The 6,000-nt window shown below is 27.8% G+C and overlaps 1 long non-coding RNA gene across 1 annotated transcript in view; it reads left to right on the top strand.

Moving 5' to 3' along the window:
• LOC127075363 (uncharacterized) overlaps nucleotides 1–5,744 on the top strand; it is a 78,336-nt gene extending 72,592 nt beyond the window's left edge. Inside the window, exons 2-3 of the long non-coding RNA XR_007786405.1 lie at nucleotides 2,519–2,956; nucleotides 4,707–5,744. This is a non-coding gene — a long non-coding RNA (uncharacterized LOC127075363). The remainder of the gene's footprint in view (nucleotides 1–2,518; nucleotides 2,957–4,706) is intronic.
• The last annotated feature ends 256 nt before the right edge of the window (nucleotides 5,745–6,000 follow it).

A 6,000-nucleotide genomic window follows, 5' to 3' on the forward strand; every position in this document is an offset into this window, starting at 1 on the left:
ATGTGTGTTGATTACAGGGATCTAAACAAAGCTAGTCCAAAGGACAATTTCCCCCTGCCACATATTGACACTCTGGTAGACAACACTGCTAAGTTCACGGTCTTCTCCTTTATGGACAGATTCTCGGGTTATAGTCAAATTAAGATGCATCCAGAAGACATGGAAAAGACCACATTCATCACCCCTTGGGGAACATTTTGCTACAAGGTAATGCCATTTGGTCTCAAAAATCCAGTTATAACTGGCACTCCATTTGAAAATACAATCATAATTGGTACCTAAAGTTTGATTGTTGCTAACATCATTTAAAGTTCAGTTGAAGTTGTCACCAATCCGTTAAAAGTTGGTTGTAATCCATTGCTTACGGTCCAAGTCCAATTATTGGCATATACAGAGAGTTTTATCACCCTGTTTTTCCTGATGGTTCCTAGAAAGTCACGAGTAACTTTTCATTTTTAGGAATTCCCAGAAGCTTGGATGTTATTCTTGTTGAAAACTCTATTGATGTTTGGTTTTGATTTATTTCTTTGTAAAAGAATCATCATACCCTTTTTGCATGGATGATCTTCTCGTAAGAAGACTCCTAATCTAGTTTATGTGGATGATTTTCTAGTAAGAAAACTCCAATGTGTTATATGGATAATCTTCTCGTAAGAAGACTCTCGTCTATTTTTTTGTTTTGGGTAAATTTTATGTTAGAAATCTCCAAAATCTTTGATTGGATATATTTCTTATAAGAGATCCCCGAAATTGTCAAAAGTATTCTAAAGGGTTAGGTCATGTCTGAACTTTTTGATAAAATATACTTTGAATATTTCTTATGAGAAATCTTAAGAACTGTCAAATACATTCTAAAGGGTCAGGTCATGTCTGGACCTATTGATAAATTGTACTTTAGATGTTCCCAATGTCTTTTCCCCAGCAAATTGTCATCCCCAATAAGTCTCCACCCATTGCCTTTGACATTTCCTACGAAAGACCGCTACCGTATTCCCATCATTCCCCACAGATCTGTCCATCATCCATCATAAAAATCACACTAGGGTCCATCATATCCCCAACAAAACAAAAAGAGGTCCTTCAACTCATAGGACGACATGTCATCACATCTAGGGGCAAAATTCAGGTATTTTGTATTTAAATACCTTTCACTTTGGATACCATGAGGATTATCACCACTCATGCCATCTAGTAAAGATATTTAAATAGGGGCAACTGTCATACCCTAAATTTTGCCTTGCCTAAAGGCATTCATTTACATTTCAAGCATTTGTATTTATCAATTGGTATCCACTCATTGACATAAATTATTCCTTTTTTATTATTTCATTTTAATGACATTTATTTAATTTTTATTAGATTTTTTTTTCTATTTACCAATTCACATAAAAAAAAAAAGATCTTCATTTATTTTTAAATTTCTAGCAAGAAAGTTTTTTATATTATGTTTAAATAAGTATTGACAAATTAATTTTTGTTTCACAAAATAAGATATGAATTTAAAATGATAATGATAATTTTTTTTATTTTATAATTAATTTTACAATTTATTTTACAATTTATTTTACAATTTGTTTTACAATTTGTTTTACAATTTGTTTTACAATTTGTTTTACAATTTATTTTACAATTTTAACTTAGTTTTAAAATTTATTCATTTCATTTGAATTTATTTGAATATTTTGTAACATTTATAATTATATTTTTTTATTTTAATTTAAAATTAAAAAAAATTATGTTACTTTTGTCTACATCATAAGAAAAAACAAAATAATTCAAAAAAAAGTCTGCAAAAAGTTGTAAATTTTTTTCAGTAACATTATACAAATTTATTTACAAAAACCAATCTAACAAAAAGTATTTCAAAAAAATATGATAAAATTGCATTTTTTTTACAGTAATTCAAGTAGGTTACTGCAATTGTTTGGGAATAAGTTTTGTCCTGTATACACCTGGATGTGCAGAATAGAAGAATTAAAATGTTATTAGAATATATAAAACAAGAGTATATAAACACAAGAGTCAATATAAACATACTAGTGAATCAATAAAAATAAAAATTTAAACAACAGTAAACAAATGTTTCAGAAAAATAGGCAGATTCTTTTACAGTAAGATAAAACATATTTGATTCTTTCCCTTTCCATCAATAAAAATTTCAACAGCAGACAATTGTTTCAGAAAAATAGGTAGATTATTTTGCAGTAAGATAAAACATATTTGATTCCTTCCCTTTCAATCAATATACATCTATTTGAAATCCTAAAATCCCCCGTATAAAAGGATAAAAAACAAACAGCACCAAGGAGGAGAATGGCATAAAAATCATAGAGATAGAAGAAAACCAGAATCGAAAAATCAAATATCAGTAGTCAAACATCTTCAAAATATTCTTCATACCAAAATCCCACAAACAACAAAGCCTCACCCAAACAAAAAACTTCTCATTATCATAGAATAAAAAATTCCGAGTACCTGAAGTCAGCTTTAGTTTTCTCAAATCGCGTTTGGATCCAAGGTAGGTACTTATCTTTACTTACTGTATGATATTTTCGGTTGTCGTTTCTTGTTGTTTGCTTGATTGTTGTCTCTTCACAACCAGATTTGAGCGAGAACGACGAGAGAGAGAGATAGTTTAAGCGAGAATGGCGAGAGAGAGAGAGAGAGTTTGAGCGAGAACGGCGAGAGAGGGGGTTTATGGATGAGTGCAACGAGAAAGAGTAGTTTAAATGGGAACAAATGTTGGTGAGAAAAAATGGAAAGCTTTTTTTTTTCCTGCTGCTACGTTTAACCAAGTCATAGTTGAAGAAAATGTTATCTCTGCAGGAAGAAGATGTAGCGGCCGAATTAGGGTTCGCTAGTATCCTCCCTTCATGTTAAGGCATTGGGTCGGGTTGATCTAACCCGAGATTCATATCCGCCCGCCTCTGGGCCCAATCCATACTATTTTTTTAAGGTTCGTGGATAATTTAATTTATATATACCTATGAGTGTCAAATTGTTTTAGCTAGTTGTCTGTGGCCGAGTGGTTGAAACACCTACTATTTCCCACTAGGCCTCTAGTTCAATTCTTGGCTTTGGTAGTTTTTGGTTTCTTTGTTTGTCTTATTTTTGTTAAAACATTGAAAACAAATTAGTTTTTATTGTTATTGAAAAATAAAAAATAATTTTGAGTTTTAATTTTATTTTATTTTAAAAAAAAATAGTTTATTTGAATATTTTTTATTACTACTTGGATAATACATGTAGTTGTAATTTCTAATTTATTTTAATTATTCATCCTATGTTTTAATCAATTTGTCTATTTATCTATCTTTTGTTGCAAATTAAATAAATAATTATGTTGATATGTGATCAAATAAATAGAATAAGAAAATCTTGGTTCAATACAAAGTACTTTTCGAATCCGATCTTATCCAAATTCAAACGTCTTATCATTTAAGTTAAAATATAAATAATTTTTTTTTAAAAATAAAAATACGAAAGAAGAGGACCATTGGAATCTAGCATTCCGGTGGAAACCATCGAATGATCTGTCCCGAGTCTCGCGTTTTGGATCAACAATTCATTCTTTTCTTAAAACATTAGAATCAACTTTTTTCATTAAAATTATAATTGTGGATTTCATTTTCTTAAAACATCAAATAAGATGAATATTAGTAGAAACTTAGACCTTTTTTTCTTTATATCTATTTTAATTTAATTTATATTTTTTATAGATGTTTAGAAGTTCTCTTTTGTTATATCTTTTAAAATAAAAATAGATAAATAAACACATAGAAATCATAATAATAAAATCAAAAAAATAGTTTTCCATATATTTTCTTGTATTTTAGATTAACTCATACAAATTTTAAAAATAATTTAATTTAGTTATTTTTCATTATTATTATTAGATTATGTCATAAAATAAAAATCATTAAAAATAAGTTACCCATTTTATTTTATTATAATTTTAGGTTTTGTCATAAAAAATTCCAAAAAAAGAGTTTACCATTTATTTTATTTTAATTTTAGATTATGTCATTTAAAATTCCAAAAAAATAAGTTTACCATTTATTTTATTTTAGTTTTAGATCATGTTATAAAAATCATAAAAAAGTTAATTTCGTTATTTTCATTATTATTATTAGATTATGTCATAAATTTCTAAAAAAATTAAGTTCAACATTTATTTTATTATATTATGTCATAAAAATCAAAATAAGTTTAGCATTTATTTTCTTTTAATTCTAGATCATGTCATGAAAATATTCCAAAAAAAAGGAGTTTATAATTTATTTAATTTAATTCTAGATCATGTCATAAAAATTCAAAAAAATAAGTTTACCTTTTATTTTTTAATTTAGATTATGATATAAAAATCATTAAAAAAATTAATTTAGTTATTTTCATCATTAGTTTTAGATCATGTTAAAAAAATTATTAAAAAGATTAATTTAGTCGTTTTCATCATTATTTTTAGATTGTTATAGGAAATATTTAAAAAGGTTAATTTAGTTATTTTGATTATTATATTTACATTCTGTTATAAGAATTTTTTTTTATAAAAAAAATAGTTAATTTAGTTATTTTCATCATTATTTTAAATTATGTTATAAAAATATAAAAAGAGTTAATTTAAATATATTTATTATTATCATTAAATTGTGTTAGAAAAAATAAAAAGGTTATGTTTAATTTATTTTCTTTTGTTGTTATTTTAGGTAGATTTTGTAGAAGCATGCTTCAATCCAAAGAATTTTGATGAAGACAACATGTATCAATGCAAAAAGATAAGAGCTTCAAGAGAATTCAAAGCATCAAGTTAATAAAGCCACATATGCATAACAACATTTGGTTCAAGCTTCATTATCAAGTCAACACTTTTGCAAATTTGTTGAATCATTTCTAAGGTATATCTAATTCACTCTTAAATTAGTATACAAGTGTTCAACAATCATGTTTTGCATTTCCATATTTAACCTAACCATTTTTTAACATGTTGAAATGAAAAACACACTTTACTTAAAATATTTTTCTGTGTTTCAACAGTGTTAACTGGTTAACCAGATGCGTTAACCGGTTAACGGCCCTGTATTTGAAATTCTGAAGTTAACGTTAGATGCGTTAACCGGTTAACCCATTTGGTTAACCGGTTAACACTGTTCGTTTCAGCATTTCTTGGCCTCTTTTTATGAAAAATATTTTCAAATACTTATACCTTTTCACTATTTTTTATGCAGAAAATTATACCTCTTTGAAAAGGTGTTTTGATGAATATAAATTCTGGATTTTTTAAATGAAAAAATACCTCCAAGAACTTTCATAAAAACTCAAGATAATCACTCTTTCATATTTGTCAATTTCTCATAAAAGTGTTCATAACCAATTTTTGAGAAGAAACTTTTTAACATTCTTGTTTCATCTCATTCCATTTCTTGTTGAACACGTATATATTATCCTTTGAGTGAATTATTTATCCAAGGAGAAGATCAATCAAGAGAACATTGATAGTACTACACTTTATTCAAATAATCAAAGAAGATTTATTTTTGTTTGACTTGTGATCCAGGATTGTTGGACACAAGGGTTGGTGTTGCAAGAGGATTGTTCTTGCATACTTGATTGTTGTATAGTTGTTAGAACGTAGGCTTCACCGGTTTATGGTGTGATAGGCTGTACAATCTAAAACTATAATAAAATCTCTTACGAGGTGTAAGGGGACTGGATGTACCTTCGGTTTGTGAAGGGAACCAGGATAATTATTGGTGTCGTTTTATTTTCTGCTTTATTGCTTTCATAACCTAGACACTTAGACGGCAAAAATTCATCCACCGATAAAATAACCGAAAAATATTATAAAGCCTAATTCACCCCCCCCCCCCTCTCAAGCTAATCTTGAAACTACAATTGGCATCAAAGCAAGTTATAGGTAACTTATTCCTAGAGATCCAGCATGGCTTCCGCAAGCATAAACCCGGTTTTCAAAGATGGTGGAAGTAGCAACAAGCCCCCACT

Source organism: Lathyrus oleraceus, chromosome 4 (assembly GCF_024323335.1).
Source record: "Lathyrus oleraceus cultivar Zhongwan6 chromosome 4, CAAS_Psat_ZW6_1.0, whole genome shotgun sequence".
NCBI classification, from domain to species: domain Eukaryota; kingdom Viridiplantae; phylum Streptophyta; class Magnoliopsida; order Fabales; family Fabaceae; genus Lathyrus; species Lathyrus oleraceus.